Below are 20,953 nucleotides of genomic sequence, written 5' to 3' on the forward strand. Positions count from 1 at the left end.
GAGTAAAATTAAAAGCAAAGTTATTCTTAGGCCGTTTAGTAACCGACATTTATCCGACTGTTGGAACTGAGATGGTTTATAGTAGGCTTGGCTACAGTCTAAAGATTTCCAACACATTTTTTGCCAATTGATTTCCAACTCCCTCGCGCTAGTCGTTATTGTGACGTTTAAGACGAGTAAAATTAAAAGCAAAGTTATTCTTAGGCCGTTTAGTAACCGACATTTATCCGACTGTTGGAACTGTGGTGGTTTGAAGTAGGCTTGCCTACCGTCCTAAACATGTAACCCATTTTTGCCAATTGATTACCAACTCCTTCCCGCTAGTCGGTATGGTCACGTTTGAAAAGAGTAAAATGAAAAACGAAGTTGTTGTATAGGCCTTCTTTTTCCATGGAACGGTTTTTTTGACTTTTACTATTCCACATATGCCACCAAATTTTTTTTGTTATATATTTAACTTATACTATATTTCGACCCACAAGCAGAAGTTGATAATACTATATTTTTGGCAACACTAGAAGTATAACGTTACAAAAAAACTGCAAAACAAGAAAACACATCTGATTTTCTAGTTTGAATTTTCCCTCCTGTAATTTCTCGGGTCAGGTGACACGCCTCTGTTCTATTGGCGTAACTAAGATAATGCCATGCACGTCATCATCGAAGAGGGCGCTGCTAGTGCGAAAGCAAGTTAGCCTTTCCAGTATCTCTGACGCGGCTGGGTCGTCAGAATGTTTAAACGAGTTTTTTGTGGTCGAAAATGATTAGTTCTAGGCTTGCTAACTTTTAATTTCATCGCTAAGGTTCTTTGTCACACTAAATAAACTAAAACGTAATGTTTGAATTTTGTTATTGAATTATCAATTTAACTACCTTTTAAAGCCAGTTTTATGCATAAGCCTTTGCTTTTTTACCTAGCTTCTCATCTTGCAGGAACCACACCCCTATAAAGTGAAACCAAAACTAAAACGTTTATGTATACCTTCAGTTTATTTGTTTGAATATAAAAGAAGCAAGTGCTTTGGGGCGCTTGGAAATCAAAAACCTTATATATTAAAGATTTTTGGTTGTGAAAATAATACTGAATTCCAAAATAGATCTCATTTTTTTTTTAGTTACAGAATTGTTTTGCGGTTTCAAACATTTTAAGAGAAAAATGTGTGAAATAATACCCTTTTAAATTGTATGTTTTTCTTTTTCCTTAAAAAAAATCTGTAAGTGTATATCAGGGTTGACACAGTACCTGGATATCCTGGAAAAGTCAGGGAATTTAAAAATGGGCCAAAAGGTCAGGGAAAAGTCGGGAAATTTTAAAAATTTTAGCAAATTCTGGGAACTTGATTTTAGTGGGTAAAAGTATTTATTGAAAGAGTAATGAAAGTTTCTCCTTATCCTCTCTTAACACAGAAAACTCCATGAGCAATCCTTAAAAATGTCTAGAATTGTTTTTATAAAGTAAATGCCTTCAAAAAAGCTCTTAAGACTGTTATTTATAGTTAAAATGATTCTTATTCATTTTGGTGCAACAAATACATTGGAAAACTTAATGTAGAGAGTTTATTTAATTATTAAAACGTGATGTAAAAATTTACCCTACCGCCCTAAAAGGTCTGGGAAAATCTGAGAAAAAGGTCAGGGAAAACCTGGAAACGTCCGGGAATTTTGTTCTGAAAATTCCGTGGCAACCCTGTATATTTTTCATAAAGATTTTTGTAATTTAAGAGATAGTAACTGGCCACATCGAAGATATTAACAATGAATATTAATAAATGCTTTAATTGATTTAAATATTATACTCGCCCTGAAAAAATTTACTTTTGGTTAAAACCGACTAGACGTGTAATATCGAATACATTGTTTAATATTTGAAATTGTTATAATTGATGCTCAACCTGTATGTTACTTGAAATAACCAAAGTACAAATTCTAAAGTGATTTTCATTGAAAATGTATTAAAGAAATTTCAATTCTTGGTATCAGTATCCTTTACTATAAGCGAATGAAGCCTCGAGTTAAGGCTTGATCGTCGCAAAACCGTCGGACCTCTTGCTGACAGGCGGTTAAGTCGACTCTCAAACGTGTTGGATGAGGGTCGTATTTCATTCGTGTCGTAACAGTCGGTAAACCAGTGGGCCGTCGTCCCACCGGGCGGACATTTTGATTCTCAAACCCTCACTCTACCAGCCCTTTACCGACGATTTACCGTTCCTATACTAAAAAGCCGCGAAATGGTCGGATTGAGCGCGGCTTTAGGTAGGCATAATGACGCCGACATATAGTCGGCCAACAGTCGTTTTATAGTAGCCTTAAAACAGTGGGAAAACCGGCGGTCCATCGTCCCTCCATGCGGACATTTCGACTTTCAAACCATTACTCTCCCGACTTATTAGTGACTTTTTACCAACTCGTCGGTAACACACAAAGCCGACCATGTAGGCCCTGCGTCGGCAGTGCTACTGGGGACTCTGCTTACATCACCATTATATGAAAAACTAAGTGATACCAAAATAGCAAATGCTACTTTGCATTAACATAGCAGAGCGTGGTTTCGATCCACGGACCTCTGGGTTATGGGCCCATCACGCTTCCACTGCGCCACTCTGCTTACATGATCATTGTATGAACAAACTAACTTATATCAAAATAGCAAGTGCTATTTTGCATTAATTTAGCAGAGCGTGGTTTCGATCCACGGACCTCTGGGTTATGGGCCCAGCACGCTTCCACTGCGCCACTCTGCTTACGTCCCATTATATGAAAAACTAAGTGATACCAAAATAGCAAATGCTACTTTGCATTAACATAGCAGAGCGTGGTTTCGATCCACGGACCTCTGGGTTATGGGCCCAGCACGCTTCCACTGCGCCACTCTGCTTACATGATCATTGTATGAACAAACTAACTTATATCAAAATAGCAAGTGCTATTTTGCATTAATTTAGCAGAGCGTGGTTTCGATCCACGGACCTCTGGGTTATGGGCCCAGCACGCTTCCACTGCGCCACTCTGCTTACATCACCGTTATATGTAAAACTTACTAATACCAAAATAGCAACTGCTATTTTGCTTTAATTTAGCAGAGCGTGGTTTCGATCCACGGACCTCTGGGTTATGGGCCCAGCACGCTTCCACAGCGCCACTCTGCTTACATCACCGTTATATGAAAAACTAACTGATACCAAAATAGCAAATGCCACTTTGCAATAACATAGCAGAGCGTGGTTTCGATCCACGGACCTCTGGGTTATGGGCCCAGCACGCTTCCACTGCGCCACTCTGCTTACGTCACAATTATATGAAAAACTAACTGATACCAAAATAGCAAATGCTACTTTGTATTAACATAGCAGAGCGTGGTTTCGATCCACGGACCTCTGGGTTATGGGCCCAGCAAGCTTCCACTGCGCCACTCTGCTTACGTCACCATTATATGAAAAACTAACTGATACCAAAATAGCAAATGCTGCTTTGCATTAACATAGCAGAGCGTTGGTTCGATCCACGGACCTCTGGGTTATGTGCCCAGCACGCTTCCACTGCGCCACTCTGCTTACATGATCATTGTATGAACAAACTAACTTATATCAAAATAGCAAGTGCTATTTTGCATTAATTTAGCAGAGCGTGGTTTCGATCCACGGACCTCTGGGTTATGGGCCCATCACGCTTCCACTGCGCCACTCTGCTTACATGATCATTGTATGAACAAACTAACTTATATCAAAATAGCAAGTGCTATTTTGCATTAATTTAGCAGAGCGTGGTTTCGATCCACGGACCTCTGGGTTATGGGCCCAGCACGCTTCCACTGCGCCACTCTGCTTACGTCCCATTATATGAAAAACTAAGTGATACCAAAATAGCAAATGCTACTTTGCATTAACATAGCAGAGCGTGGTTTCGATCCACGGACCTCTGGGTTATGGGCCCAGCACGCTTCCACTGCGCCACTCTGCTTACATGATCATTGTATGAACAAACTAACTTATATCAAAATAGCAAGTGCTATTTTGCATTAATTTAGCAGAGCGTGGTTTCGATCCACGGACCTCTGGGTTATGGGCCCAGCACGCTTCCACTGCGCCACTCTGCTTACATCACCGTTATATGTAAAACTTACTAATACCAAAATAGCAACTGCTATTTTGCTTTAATTTAGCAGAGCGTGGTTTCGATCCACGGACCTCTGGGTTATGGGCCCAGCACGCTTCCACAGCGCCACTCTGCTTACATCACCGTTATATGAAAAACTAACTGATACCAAAATAGCAAATGCCACTTTGCAATAACATAGCAGAGCGTGGTTTCGATCCACGGACCTCTGGGTTATGGGCCCAGCACGCTTCCACTGCGCCACTCTGCTTACGTCACAATTATATGAAAAACTAACTGATACCAAAATAGCAAATGCTACTTTGTATTAACATAGCAGAGCGTGGTTTCGATCCACGGACCTCTGGGTTATGGGCCCAGCAAGCTTCCACTGCGCCACTCTGCTTACGTCACCATTATATGAAAAACTAACTGATACCAAAATAGCAAATGCTGCTTTGCATTAACATAGCAGAGCGTTGGTTCGATCCACGGACCTCTGGGTTATGTGCCCAGCACGCTTCCACTGCGCCACTCTGCTTACATCACCATTATATGAAAAACTAAGTGATACCAAAATAGCAAATGCTACTTTGCATTAACATAGCAGAGCGTGGTTTCGATCCACGGACCTCTGGGTTATGGGCCCAGCACGCTTCCACTGCGCCACTCTGCTTACATGATCATTGTATGAACAAACTAACTTATATCAAAATAGCAAGTGCTATTTTGCATTAATTTTGCAGAGCGTGGTTTCGATCCACGGACCTCTGGGTTATGGGCCCAGCACGCTTCCACTGCGCCACTCTGCTTACATGATCATTGTATGAACAAACTAACTTATATCAAAATAGCAAGTGCTATTTTGCATTAATTTAGCAGAGCGTGGTTTCGATCCACGGACCTCTGGGTTATGGGCCCAGCACGCTTCCACTGCGCCACTCTGCTTACATCACCGTTATATGTAAAACTTACTAATACCAAAATAGCAAATGCTAATTTGCATTAACATAGCAGAGCGTGGTTTCGATCCACGGACCTCTGGGTTATGGGCCCAGCACGCTTCCACTGCGCCACTCTGCTTCCGTGATCATTGTATGAACAAACTAACTTATATCAAAATAGCAAGTGCTATTTTGCATTAATTTAGCAGAGCGTGGTTTCGATCCACGGACCTCTGGGTTATGGGCCCAGCACGCTTCCACTGCGCCACTCTGCTTACATGATCATTGTATGAACAAACTAACTTATATCAAAATAGCAAGTGCTATTTTGCATTAATTTAGCAGAGCGTGGTTTCGATCCACGGACCTCTGGGTTATGGGCCCAGCACGCTTCCACTGCGCCACTCTGCTTACATCACCATTATATGAAAAACCAACTGATACCAAAATAGCAAATGCTACTTTGCAATAACATAGCAGAGCGTGGTTTCTATCCACGGACCTCTGGGTTATGGGCCCAGCACGCTTCCACTGCGCCACTCTGCTTCCGTGATCATTGTATGAACAAACTAACTTATATCAAAATAGCAAGTGCTATTTTGCATTAAATTAGCAGAGCGTGGTTTCGATCCACGGACCTCTGGGTTATGGGCCCAGCACGCTTCCACTGCCCCACTCTGCTTACATCACCATTATATGAAAAACTAAGTGATACCAAAATAGAAATGCTACTTTGCATTAACATAGCAGAGCGTGGTTTCGATCCACGGACCTCTGGGTTATGGGCCCAGCACGCTTCCACTGCGCCACTCTGCTTACATCACCGTTATATGTAAAACTTACTAATACCAAAATAGCAAATGCTAATTTGCATTAACATAGCAGAGTGTGGTTTCGATCCACGGACCTCTGGGTTATGGGCCCAGCACGCTTCCACTGCGCCACTCTGCTTCCGTGATCATTGTATGAACAAACTAACTTATATCAAAATAGCAAGTGCTATTTTGCATTAATTTAGCAGAGCGTGGTTTCGATCCACGGACCTCTGGGTTATGGGCCCAGCACGCTTCCACTGCGCCACTATGCTTACGTCCCATTATATGAAAAACTAAGTGATACCAAAATAGCAAATGCTACTTTGCATTAACATAGCAGAGCGTGGTTTCGATCCACGGACCTCTGGGTTATGGGCCCAGCACGCTTCCACTGCGCCACTCTGCTTACATGATCATAGTATGAACAAACTAACTTATATCAAAATAGCAAGTGCTATTTTGCATTAATTTAGCAGAGCGTGGTTTCGATCCACGGACCTCTGGGTTATGGGCCCAGCACGCTTCCACTGCGCCACTCTGCTTACATCACCGTTATATGTAAAACTTACTAATACCAAAATAGCAAATGCTAATTTGCATTAACATAGCAGAGCGTGGTTTCGATCCACGGACCTCTGGGTTATGGGCCCAGCACGCTTCCACTGCGCCACTCTGCTTACATGATCATTGTATGAACAAACTAACTTATATCAAAATAGCAAGTGCTATTTTGCTTTAATTTAGCAGAGCGTGGTTTCGATCCACGGACCTCTGGGTTATGGGCCCAGCACGCTTCCACTGCGCCACTCTGCTTCCGTGATCATTGTATGAACAAACTAACTTATATCAAAATAGCAAGTGCTATTTTGCATTAAATTAGCAGAGCGTGGTTTCGATCCACGGACCTCTGGGTTATGGGCCCAGCACGCTTCCACTGCCCCACTCTGCTTACATCACCATTATATGAAAAACTAAGTGATACCAAAATAGAAATGCTACTTTGCATTAACATAGCAGAGCGTGGTTTCGATCCACGGACCTCTGGGTTATGGGCCCAGCACGCTTCCACTGCGCCACTCTGCTTACATCACCGTTATATGTAAAACTTACTAATACCAAAATAGCAAATGCTAATTTGCATTAACATAGCAGAGTGTGGTTTCGATCCACGGACCTCTGGGTTATGGGCCCAGCACGCTTCCACTGCGCCACTCTGCTTCCGTGATCATTGTATGAACAAACTAACTTATATCAAAATAGCAAGTGCTATTTTGCATTAATTTAGCAGAGCGTGGTTTCGATCCACGGACCTCTGGGTTATGGGCCCAGCACGCTTCCACTGCGCCACTATGCTTACGTCCCATTATATGAAAAACTAAGTGATACCAAAATAGCAAATGCTACTTTGCATTAACATAGCAGAGCGTGGTTTCGATCCACGGACCTCTGGGTTATGGGCCCAGCACGCTTCCACTGCGCCACTCTGCTTACATGATCATAGTATGAACAAACTAACTTATATCAAAATAGCAAGTGCTATTTTGCATTAATTTAGCAGAGCGTGGTTTCGATCCACGGACCTCTGGGTTATGGGCCCAGCACGCTTCCACTGCGCCACTCTGCTTACATCACCGTTATATGTAAAACTTACTAATACCAAAATAGCAAATGCTAATTTGCATTAACATAGCAGAGCGTGGTTTCGATCCACGGACCTCTGGGTTATGGGCCCAGCACGCTTCCACTGCGCCACTCTGCTTACATGATCATTGTATGAACAAACTAACTTATATCAAAATAGCAAGTGCTATTTTGCTTTAATTTAGCAGAGCGTGGTTTCGATCCACGGACCTCTGGGTTATGGGCCCAGCACGCTTCCACAGCGCCACTCTGCTTACATCACCGTTATATGAAAAACTAACTGATACCAAAATAGCAAATGCCACTTTGCAATAACATAGCAGAGCGTGGTTTCGATCCACGGACCTCTGGGTTATGGGCCCAGCACGCTTCCACTGCGCCACTCTGCTTACGTCACAATTATATGAAAAACTAACTGATACCAAAATAGCAAATGCTACTTTGTATTAACATAGCAGAGCGTGGTTTCGATCCACGGACCTCTGGGTTATGGGCCCAGCACGATTCCACTGCGCCACTCTGCTTACGTCACCATTATATGAAAAACTAACTGATACCAAAATAGCAAATGCTGCTTTGCATTAACATAGCAGAGCGTGGGTTCGATCCACGGACCTCTGGGTTATGTGCCCAGCACGCTTCCACTGCGCCACTCTGCTTACATGATCTATATCTATATAAATCAAAGTCCTGACTGACTGACTGACTGACAGACTGACTGATAATCAACGCCCAGCCCAAACCGCTTGCCCTAGAAGGCTGAAAATTTGCAGGAACGTTACTCATAAGTAGTAGGCGCGTACTAAGAAAGATTTTTCAATCCGCCGCCATCTTAAAAAATGGCGCCCAGAAATGTAAAAAATACTCTCTATGCAATTAAGTACGCGCGTTTCAACCGATTTCACAAATATTTAGTACACTGGTTTGCTTTAACCTTAAGACGGGCTGAATGGTCATTTGGGTTCAATTTGTTGCCATCTTTTTAAATGGCGCCCAAAAACTTAAAAACCCTTCTTTATGAAATAATGTCCGCGTGAAAAGTAATAAAAAATATCCCGACAGGCTGACGGACTGTGCCGAGTGCCTTCGCTCCTAGGGTGCTACAAAAACATTAGTCATCAGTAAAATCTACACATTCTTTATATCATTTTAGATGGAAGTTCTTATTACACGCGAGCGACGCCGCGGGTAACGGCTAGTCATTGTATGAACAAACTAACTTATATCAAAATGGCAAGTGCTATTTTGCTTTAATTTTGCAGAGCGTGGTTTCGATCCACGGACCTCTGGGTTATGGGCCCAGCACGCTTCCACTGCGCCACTCTGCTTACATGATCATTGTATGAACAAACTAACTTATATCAAAATAGCAAGTGCTATTTTGCATTAATTAAGCAGAGCGTGGTTTCGATCCACGGAACTCTGGGTTATGGGCCCAGCACGCTTCCACTGCGCCACTCTGCTTACATGATCATTGTATGAACAAACTAACTTATATCAAAATAGCAAGTGCTATTTTGCATTAATTTAGCAGAGCGTGGTTTCGATCCACGGACCTCTGGGTTATGGGCCCAGCACGCTTCCACTGCGCCACTCTGCTTACATCACCATTATATGAAAAACTAAGTGATACCAAAATAGCAAATGCTACTTTGCATTAACATAGCAGAGCGTGGTTTCGATCCACGGACCTCTGGGTTATGGGCCCAGCACGCTTCCACTGCGCCACTCTGCTTACATCACCGTTATATGTAAAACTTACTAATACCAAAATAGCAAATGCTAATTTGCATTAACACAGCAGAGCGTGGTTTCGATCCACGGACCTCTGGGTTATGGGCCCAGCACGCTTCCACTGCGCCACTCTGCTTCCGTGATCATTGTATGAACAAACTAACTTATATCAAAATAGCAAGTGCTATTTTGCATTAATTTAGCAGAGCGTGGTTTCGATCCACGGACCTCTGGGTTATGGGCCCAGCACGCTTCCACTGCGCCACTCTGCTTACATCACCATTATATGAAAAACTAAGTGATACCAAAATAGCAAATGCTACTTTGCATTAACATAGCAGAGCGTGGTTTCGATCCACGGACCTCTGGGTTATGGGCCCAGCACGCTTCCACTGCGCCACTCTGCTTACATCACCGTTATATGTAAAACTTACTAATACCAAAATAGCAAATGCTAATTTGCATTAACACAGCAGAGCGTGGTTTCGATCCACGGACCTCTGGGTTATGGGCCCAGCACGCTTCCACTGCGCCACTCTGCTTCCGTGATCATTGTATGAACAAACTAACTTATATCAAAATAGCAAGTGCTATTTTGCATTAATTTAGCAGAGCGTGGTTTCGATCCACGGACCTCTGGGTTATGGGCCCAGCACGCTTCCACTGCGCCACTCTGCTTACATCACCATTATATGAAAAACTAAGTGATACCAAAATAGCAAATGCTACTTTGCATTAACATAGCAGAGCGTGGTTTCGATCCACGGACCTCTGGGTTATGGGCCCAGCACGCTTCCACTGCGCCACTCTGCTTACATGATCATTGTATGAACAAACTAACTTATATCAAAATAGCAAGTGCTATTTTGCATTAATTTAGCAGAGCGTGGTTTCGATCCACGGACCTCTGGGTTATGGGCCCAGCACGCTTCCACTGCGCCACTCTGCTTACATCACCGTTATATGTAAAACTTACTAATACCAAAATAGCAAATGCTAATTTGCATTAACATAGCAGAGCGTGGTTTCGATCCACGGACCTCTGGGTTATGGGCCCAGCACGCTTCCACTGCGCCACTCTGCTTCCGTGATCATTGTATGAACAAACTAACTTATATCAAAATAGCAAGTGCTATTTTGCATTAATTTAGCAGAGCGTGGTTTCGATCCACGGACCTCTGGGTTATGGGCCCAGCACGCTTCCACTGCGCCACTCTGCTTACATCACCATTATATGAAAAACTAAGTGATACCAAAATAGCAAATGCTACTTTGCATTAACATAGCAGAGCGTGGTTTCGATCCACGGACCTCTGGGTTATGGGCCCAGCACGCTTCCACTGCGCCACTCTGCTTACATGATCATTGTATGAACAAACTAACTTATATCAAAATAGCAAGTGCTATTTTGCATTAATTTAGCAGAGCGTGGTTTCGATCCACGGACCTCTGGGTTATGGGCCCAGCACGCTTCCACTGCGCCACTCTGCTTACATCACCGTTATATGTAAAACTTACTAATACCAAAATAGCAAATGCTAATTTGCATTATCATAGCAGAGCGTGGTTTCGATCCACGGACCTCTGGGTTATGGGCCCAGCACGCTTCCACTGCGCCACTCTGCTTCCGTGGTCATTGTATGAACAAACTAACTTATATCAAAATAGCAAGTGCTATTTTGCATTAATTTAGCAGAGCGTGGTTTCGATCCACGGACCTCTGGGTTATGGGCCCAGCACGCTTCCACTGCGCCACTCTGCTTACATGATCATTGTATGAACAAACTAACTTATATCAAAATAGCAAGTGCTATTTTGCATTAATTTAGCAGAGCGTGGTTTCGATCCACGGACCTCTGGGTTATGGGCCCAGCACGCTTCCACTGCGCCACTCTGCTTACATCACCATTATATGAAAACCAACTGATACCAAAATAGCAAATGCTACTTTGCATTAACATAGCAGAGCGTGGTTTCTATCCACGGACCTCTGGGTTATGGGCCCAGCACGCTTCCACTGCGCCACTCTGCTTCCGTGATCATTGTATGAACAAACTAACTTATATCAAAATAGCAAGTGCTATTTTGCATTAATTTAGCAGAGCGTGGTTTCGATCCACGGACCTCTGGGTTATGGGCCCAGCACGCTTCCACTGCCCCACTCTGCTTACATCACCATTATATGAAAAACTAAGTGATACCAAAATAGCAAATGCTACTTTGCATTAACATAGCAGAGCGTGGTTTCGATCCACGGACCTCTGGGTTATGGGCCCAGCACGCTTCCACTGCGCCACTCTGCTTACATCACCGTTATATGTAAAACTTACTAATACCAAAATAGCAAATGCTAATTTGCATTAACATAGCAGAGCGTGGTTTCGATCCACGGACCTCTGGGTTATGGGCCCAGCACGCTTCCACTGCGCCACTCTGCTTCCGTGATCATTGTATGAACAAACTAACTTATATCAAAATAGCAAGTGCTATTTTGCATTAATTTAGCAGAGCGTGGTTTCGATCCACGGACCTCTGGGTTATGGGCCCAGCACGCTTCCACTGCGCCACTCTGCTTACATGATCATTGTATGAACAAACTAACTTATATCAAAATAGCAAGTGCTATTTTGCATTAATTTAGCAGAGCGTGGTTTCGATCCACGGACCTCTGGGTTATGGGCCCAGCACGCTTCCACTGCGCCACTCTGCTTACATCACCGTTATATGTAAAACTTACTAATACCAAAATAGCAAATGCTAATTTGCATTAACATAGCAGAGCGTGGTTTCGATCCACGGACCTCTGGGTTATGGGCCCAGCACGCTTCCACTGCGCCACTCTGCTTACATGATCATTGTATGAACAAACTAACTTATATCAAAATAGCAAGTGCTATTTTGCTTTAATTTAGCAGAGCGTGGTTTCGATCCACGGACCTCTGGGTTATGGGCCCAGCACGCTTCCACAGCGCCACTCTGCTTACATCACCGTTATATGAAAAACTAACTGATACCAAAATAGCAAATGCCACTTTGCAATAACATAGCAGAGCGTGGTTTCGATCCACGGACCTCTGGGTTATGGGCCCAGCACGCTTCCACTGCGCCACTCTGCTTACGTCACAATTATATGAAAAACTAACTGATACCAAAATAGCAAATGCTACTTTTCATTAACATAGCAGAGCGTGGTTTCGATCCACGGACCTCTGGGTTATGGGCCCAGCACGCTTCCACTGCGCCACTCTGCTTACGTCACCATTATATGAAAAACTAACTGATACCAAAATAGCAAATGCTGCTACACTTTATCAGAGTATCCAAAAAATATCTGAAAAGTACCTGCAATTATCCTACAAAGTATCTGAAACGCGCCTGTAATTATCCTACAAAGTATCTGAAATTCGGCTGCAATGATCCTAAAAATTATCTGAAAATCACCTGCAATTATCCTACAAAGTATCTGAAACGCGCCTGTAATTATCCTACAAAGTATCTGAAACGCGCCTGCAATTATCCTACAAAGTATCTGAAACGCACCTGCAATTATCCTACAAAGTATCCGAAATACGCCTGCAATGATCCTAAAAAGTATCTGAAACGCGCCTGCAATGATCCTGAAAAGTATATGAAAAGCACCTGCAATTTTCCTACAAAGTATATGAAAAGCGCCTGCAATTATCCTACAAAGTATATGAAATGCTCCTGCAATTATCCAAAAAATATCTGAAAAGTACCTGCAATTATCCTACAAAGTATCTGAAACGCGCCTGTAATTATCCTACAAAGTATCTGAAATTTGGCTGCAATGATCCTAAAAATTATCTGAAAATCACCTGCAATTATCCTACAAAGTATCTGAAACGCGCCTGTAATTATCCTACAAAGTATCTGAAACGCGCCTGCAATTATCCTACAAAGTATCTGAAACGCACCTGCAATTATCCTACAAAGTATCCGAAATACGCCTGCAATGATCCTAAAAAGTATCTGAAACGCGCCTGCAATGATCCTGAAAAGTATATGAAAAGCACCTGCAATTTTCCTACACAGTATATGAAAAGCGCCTGCAACTATCCTACAAAGTATATGAAAAGCGCCTGCAATTATCCTACAAAGTATATGAAATGCTCCTGCAATTATCCTAAAAATATCTGAAAAGTACCTGCAATTATCCTACAAAGTATCTGAAACGCGCCTGTAATTATCCTACAAAGTATCTGAAATTCGGCTGCAATGATCGTAAAAATTATCTGAAAATCACCTGCAATTATCCTACAAAGTATCTGAAACGCGCCTGTAATTATCCTACAAAGTATCTGAAATTCGGCTGCAATGATCCTAAAAATTATCTGAAAATCACCTGCAATTATCCTACAAAGTATTTGAAACGCGCCTGTAATTATCCTACAAAGTATCTGAAACGCGCCTGCAATTATCCTACAAAGTATCTGAAACGCGCCTGCAATTATCCTACAAAGTATCTGAAACGCGCCTGTAATTATCCTACAAAGTATCTGAAATTCGGCTGCAATGATCCTAAAAATTATCTGAAAATCACCTGCAATTATCCTACAAAGTATTTGAAACGCGCCTGTAATTATCCTACAAAGTATCTGAAACGCGCCTGCAATTATCCTACAAAGTATCTGAAACGCGCCTGCAATTATCCTACAAAGTATCTGAAACGCGCCTGTAATTATCCTACAAAGTATCTGAAATTCGGCTGCAATGATCCTAAAAATTATCTGAAAATCACCTGCAATTATTCTACAAAGTATCTGAAACGCGCCTGTAATTATCCTACAAAGTATCTGAAATTCGGCTGCAATGATCCTAAAAATTATCTGAAAATCACCTGCAATTATCCTACAAAGTATTTGAAACGCGCCTGTAATTATCCTACAAAGTATCTGAAACGCGCCTGCAATTATCCTACAAAGTATCTGAAACGCGCCTGCAATTATCCTACAAAGTATCTGAAACGCGCCTGTAATTATCCTACAAAGTATCTGAAATTCGGCTGCAATGATCCTAAAAATTATCTGAAAATCACCTGCAATTATCCTACAAAGTATCTGAAACGCGCCTGTAATTATCCTACAAAGTATCTGAAACGCGCCTTCAATTATCCTACAAAGTATCTGAAACGCGCCTGCAATTATCCTAAAAAGTATCCGAAATACGCCTGCAATGATCCTAAAAAGTATCTGAAACGCGCCTGCAATGATCCTGAAAAGTATATGAAAAGCGCCTGCAATTTTCCTACAAAGTATATGAAAAGCGCCTGCAACTATCCTACAAAGTATATGAAAAGCGCCTGCAATTATCCTACAAAGTATATGAAATGCTCCTGCAATTATCCTAAAAATATCTGAAAAGTACCTGCAATTATCCTCTAAAGTATCTGAAACGCGCCTGTAATTATCCTACAAAGTATCTGAAATTCGGCTGCAATGATCCTAAAAATTATCTGAAAATCACCTGCAATTATCCTACAAAGTATCTGAAACGCGCCTGTAATTATCCTACAAAGTATCTGAAACGCGCCTGCAATTATCCTACAAAGTATCTGAAACGCGCCTGCAATTATCCTAAAAAGTATCTGAAAAGCACCTGCAATTATCGTACAAATTAAAGTATCTGAAACGCTCCTGTAATGGTCCTTAAAAGTATCTGAAACGCGGCTGCAATGATCCTGCAAAGTATCTGAAACGCATCTGATATTATTCCACAAAGTATCTAAATCGCACCTGCAATGATCCTACAAAGAATCTGAAACGCGGCTGCAATGACCCTGCAAAGTATCTGAAACGCACCTGCAATTATCCTACAGAGTATCTGAAATGCTCCTGCAATGATCCTGCGAAGTATCTGAAACGCGGCTGCAATGATCCTACAAAGTATCTGAAACGCACCTGCAATTATCCTACAAAGTATATGAAATGCACCTGCAATGATCCTAAAAAGTATCTGAAACGCGCCTGCAATGATCCTGAAAAGTATATGAAAAGCGCCTGCAATTTTCCTACAAAGTATATGAAAAGCGCCTGCAATTATCCTACAAAGTATATGAAATGCTCCTGCAATTATCCAAAAAATATCTGAAAAGTACCTGCAATTATCCTACAAAGTATCTGAAACGCGCCTGTAATTATCCTACAAAGTATCTGAAATTCGGCTGCAATGATCCTAAAAATTATCTGAAAATCACCTGCAATTATCCTACAAAGTATCTGAAACGCGCCTGTAATTATCCTACAAAGTATCTGAAACGCGCCTGCAATTATCCTACAAAGTATCTGAAACGCACCTGCAATTATTTTACAGAGTATCTGAAATACGCCTGCAATGATCCTAAAAAGTATCTGAAACGCGCCTGCAATGATCCTGAAAAGTATATGAAAAGCGCCTGCAATTTTCCTACAAAGTATATGAAAAGCGCCTGCAACTATCCTACAAAGTATATGAAATGCTCCTGCAATTATCCTAAAAATATCTGAAAAGTACCTGCAATTATCCTACAAAGTATCTGAAACGCACCTGTAATTATCCTACAAAGTATCTGAAATTCGGCTGCAATGATCCTAAACATTATCTGAAAATCACCTGCAATTATCCTACAAAGTATCTGAAACGCGCCTGTAATTATCCTACAAAGTATCTGAAACGCGCCTGGAATTATCCTACAAACTATCTGAAACGCGCCTGCAATTATCCTAAAAAGTATCTGAAAAGCACCTGCAATTATCGTACAAATTAAAGTATCTGAAACGCGCCTTCAATTATCCTACAAAGTATCTGAAACGCGCCTGCAATTATCCTAAAAAGTATCCGAAATACGCCTGCAATGATCCTAAAAAGTATCTGAAACGCGCCTGCAATGATCCTGAAAAGTATATGAAAAGCGCCTGCAATTTTCCTACAAAGTATATGAAAAGCGCCTGCAACTATCCTACAAAGTATATGAAAAGCGCCTGCAATTATCCTACAAAGTATATGAAATGCTCCTGCAATTATCCTAAAAATATCTGAAAAATACCTGGAATTATCCTACAAAGTATCTGAAATTCGGCTGCAATGATCCTAAAAATTATCTGAAAATCACCTGCAATTATCCTACAAAGTATCTGAAACGCGCCTGTAATTATCCTACAAAGTATCTGAAACGCGATTGCAATTATCCTACAAAGTATCTGAAACGCGCCTGCAATTATCCTAAAAAGAATCTGAAAAGCACCTGCAATTATCGTACAAATTAAAGTATCTGAAACGCTCCTGTAATGGTCCTTAAAAGTATCTGAAACGCGGCTGCAATGATCCTGCAAAGTATCTGAAACGCATCTGATATTATTCCACAAAGTATCTAAATCGCACCTGCAATGAACCTACAAAGAATCTGAAACGCGGCTGCAATGACCCTGCAAAGTATCTGAAACGCACCTGCAATTATCCTACAGAGTATCTGAAATGCTCCTGCAATGATCCTGCGAAGTATCTGAAACGCGGCTGCAATGATCCTACAAAGTATCTGAAACGCACCTGCAATTATCCTACAAAGTATATGGAAAGAGCCTGCAATGATCCTGCAAAGAATCTGAAACGCGCCTGCAATTATTTTACAGAGTATCTGAAATGCACCTGCAATGATCCTAAAAAGTATCTGAAACGCGCCTGCAATGATCCTGAAAAGTATATGAAAAGCGCCTGCAATTTTCCTACAAAGTATATGAAAAGCGCCTGCAATTATCCTACAAAGTATATGAAATGCTCCTGCAATTATCCAAAAAATATCTGAAAAGTACCTGCAATTATCCTACAAAGTATCTGAAACGCGCCTGTAATTATCCTACAAAGTATCTGAAATTTGGCTGCAATGATCCTAAAAATTATCTGAAAATCACCTGCAATTATCCTACAAAGTATCTGAAACGCGCCTGTAATTATCCTACAAAGTATCTGAAACGCGCCTGCAATTATCCTACAAAGTATCTGAAACGCACCTGCAATTATCCTACAAAGTATCCGAAATACGCCTGCAATGATCCTAAAAAGTATCTGAAACGCGCCTGCAATGATCCTGAAAAGTATATGAAAAGCACCTGCAATTTTCCTACACAGTATATGAAAAGCGCCTGCAACTATCCTACAAAGTATATGAAAAGCGCCTGCAATTATCCTACAAAGTATATGAAATGCTCCTGCAATTATCCTAAAAATATCTGAAAAGTACCTGCAATTATCCTACAAAGTATCTGAAACGCGCCTGTAATTATCCTACAAAGTATCTGAAATTCGGCTGCAATGATCGTAAAAATTATCTGAAAATCACCTGCAATTATCCTACAAAGTATCTGAAACGCGCCTGTAATTATCCTACAAAGTATCTGAAATTCGGCTGCAATGATCCTAAAAATTATCTGAAAATCACCTGCAATTATCCTACAAAGTATTTGAAACGCGCCTGTAATTATCCTACAAAGTATCTGAAACGCGCCTGCAATTATCCTACAAAGTATCTGAAACGCGCCTGCAATTATCCTACAAAGTATCTGAAACGCGCCTGTAATTATCCTACAAAGTATCTGAAATTCGGCTGCAATGATCCTAAAAATTATCTGAAAATCACCTGCAATTATCCTACAAAGTATCTGAAACGCGCCTGTAATTATCCTACAAAGTATCTGAAACGCGCCTTCAATTATCCTACAAAGTATCTGAAACGCGCCTGCAATTATCCTAAAAAGTATCCGAAATACGCCTGCAATGATCCTAAAAAGTATCTGAAACGCGCCTGCAATGATCCTGAAAAGTATATGAAAAGCGCCTGCAATTTTCCTACAAAGTATATGAAAAGCGCCTGCAACTATCCTACAAAGTATATGAAAAGCGCCTGCAATTATCCTACAAAGTATATGAAATGCTCCTGCAATTATCCTAAAAATATCTGAAAAGTACCTGCAATTATCCTACAAAGTATCTGAAACGCGCCTGTAATTATCCTACAAAGTATCTGAAATTCGGCTGCAATGATCCTAAAAATTATCTGAAAATCACCAGCAATTATCCTACAAAGTATCTGAAACGCGCCTGTAATTATCCTACAAAGAATCTGAAACGCGCCTGCAATTATCCTACAAAGTATCTGAAACGCGCCTGCAATTATCCTAAAAAGTATCTGAAAAGCACCTGCAATTATCGTACAAATTAAAGTATCTGAAACGCTCCTGTAATGGTCCTTAAAAGTATCTGAAACGCGGCTGCAATGATCCTGCAAAGTATCTGAAACGCATCTGATATTATTCCACAAAGTATCTAAATCGCACCTGCAATGATCCTACAAAGAATCTGAAACGCGGCTGCAATGACCCTGCAAAGTATCTGAAACGCACCTGCAATTATCCTACAGAGTATCTGAAATGCTCCTGCAATGATCCTGCGAAGTATCTGAAACGCGGCTGCAATGATCCTACAAAGTATCTGAAACGCACCTGCAATTATCCTACAAAGTATATGAAAAGAGCCTGCAATGATCCTGCAAAGAATCTGAAACGCGCCTGCAATTATTTTACAGAGTATCTGAAATGCACCTGCAATGATCCCAAAAAGTATCTGAAACGCGCCTGCAATGATCCTGAAAAGTATATGAAAAGCGCCTGCAATTTTCCTACAAAGTATATGAAAAGCGCCTGCAATTATCCTACAAAGTATATGAAATGCTCCTGCAATTATCCAAAAAATATCTGAAAAGTACCTGCAATTATCCTACAAAGTATCTGAAACGCGCCTGTAATTATCCTACAAAGTATCTGAAATTCGGCTGCAATGATCCTAAAAATTATCTGAAAATCACCTGCAATTATCCTACAAAGTATCTGAAACGCGCCTGTAATTATCCTACAAAGTATCTGAAACGCGCCTGCAATTATCCTACAAAGTATCTGAAACGCACCTGCAATTATTTTACAGAGTATCTGAAATACGCCTGCAATGATCCTAAAAAGTATCTGAAACGCGCCTGCAATGATCCTGAAAAGTATATGAAAAGCGCCTGCAATTTTCCTACAAAGTATATGAAAAGCGCCTGCAACTATCCTACAAAGTATATGAAAAGCGCCTGCAATTATCCTACAAAGTATATGAAATGCTCCTGCAATTATCCTAAAAATATCTGAAAAGTACCTGCAATTATCCTACAAAGTATCTGAAACGCACCTGTAATTATCCTACAAAGTATCTGAAATTCGGCTGCAATGATCCTAAACATTATCTGAAAATCACCTGCAATTATCCTACAAAGTATCTGAAACGCGCCTGTAATTATCCTACAAAGTATCTGAAACGCGCCTGGAATTATCCTAAAAAGTATCTGAAACGCGGCTGCAATGATCCTACAGAGTATCTGAAATGCTCCTGCAATGATCCTGCGAAGTATCTGAAACGCGGCTGCAATGATCCTACAAAGTATCTGAAACGCACCTGCAATTATCCTACAAAGTATATGAAAAGAGCCTGCAATGATCCTGCAAAGAATCTGAAACGCGCCTGCAATTATTTTACAGAGTATCTGAAATGCACCTGCAATGATCCTAAAAAGTATCTGAAACGCGCCTGCAATGATCCTGAAAAGTATATGAAAAGCGCCTGCAATTTTCCTACAAAGTATATGAAAAGCGCCTGCAATTATCCTACAAAGTATATGAAATGCTCCTGCAATTATCCTAAAAATATCTGAAAAGTACCTGCAATTATCCTACAAAGTATCTGAAACGCGCCTGTAATTATCCTACAAAGTATCTGAAATTCGGCTGCAATGATCCTAAAAATTATCTGAAAATCACCTGCAATTATCCTACAAAGTATCTGAAACGCGCCTGTAATTATCCTACAAAGAATCTGAAACGCGCCTGCAATTATCCTACAAAGTATCTGAAACGCGCCTGCAATTATCCTAAAAAGTATCTGAAAAGCACCTGCAATTATCGTACAAATTAAAGTATCTGAAACGCTCCTGTAATGGTCCTTAAAAGTATCTGAAACGCGGCTGCAATGATCCTGCAAAGTATCTGAAACGCATCTGATATTATTCCACAAAGTATCTAAATCGCACCTGCAATGATCCTACAAAGAACTGAAACGCGGCTGCAATGACCCTGCAAAGTATCTGAAACGCACCTGCAATTATCCTACAGAGTATCTGAAATGCTCCTGCAATGATCCTGCGAAGTATCTGAAACGCGGCTGCAATGATCCTACAAAGTATCTGAAACGCACCTGCAATTATCCTACAAAGTATATGAAAAGAGCCTGCAATGATCCTGCAAAGAATCTGAAACGCGCCTGCAATTATTTTACAGAGTATCTGAAATGCACCTGCAATGATCCCAAAAAGTATCTGAAACGCGCCTGCAATGATCCTGAAAAGTATATGAAAAGCGCCTGCAATTTTCCTACAAAGTATATGAAAAGCGCCTGCAATTATCCTACAAAGTATATGAAATGCTCCTGCAATTATCCAAAAAATATCTGAAAAGTACCTGCAATTATCCTACAAAGTATCTGAAACGCGCCTGTAATTATCCTACAAAGTATCTGAAATTCGGCTGCAATGATCCTAAAAATTATCTGAAAATCACCTGCAATTATCCTACAAAGTATCTGAAACGCGCCTGTAATTATCCTACAAAGTATCTGAAACGCGCCTGCAATTATCCTACAAAGTATCTG

Source organism: Phalangium opilio, unplaced genomic scaffold (assembly GCF_054372755.1).
Source record: "Phalangium opilio isolate 3A_F unplaced genomic scaffold, DU_Popi_V2 ptg000046l_1, whole genome shotgun sequence".
Classification (NCBI taxonomy): Eukaryota; Metazoa; Arthropoda; class Arachnida; order Opiliones; family Phalangiidae; genus Phalangium; species Phalangium opilio.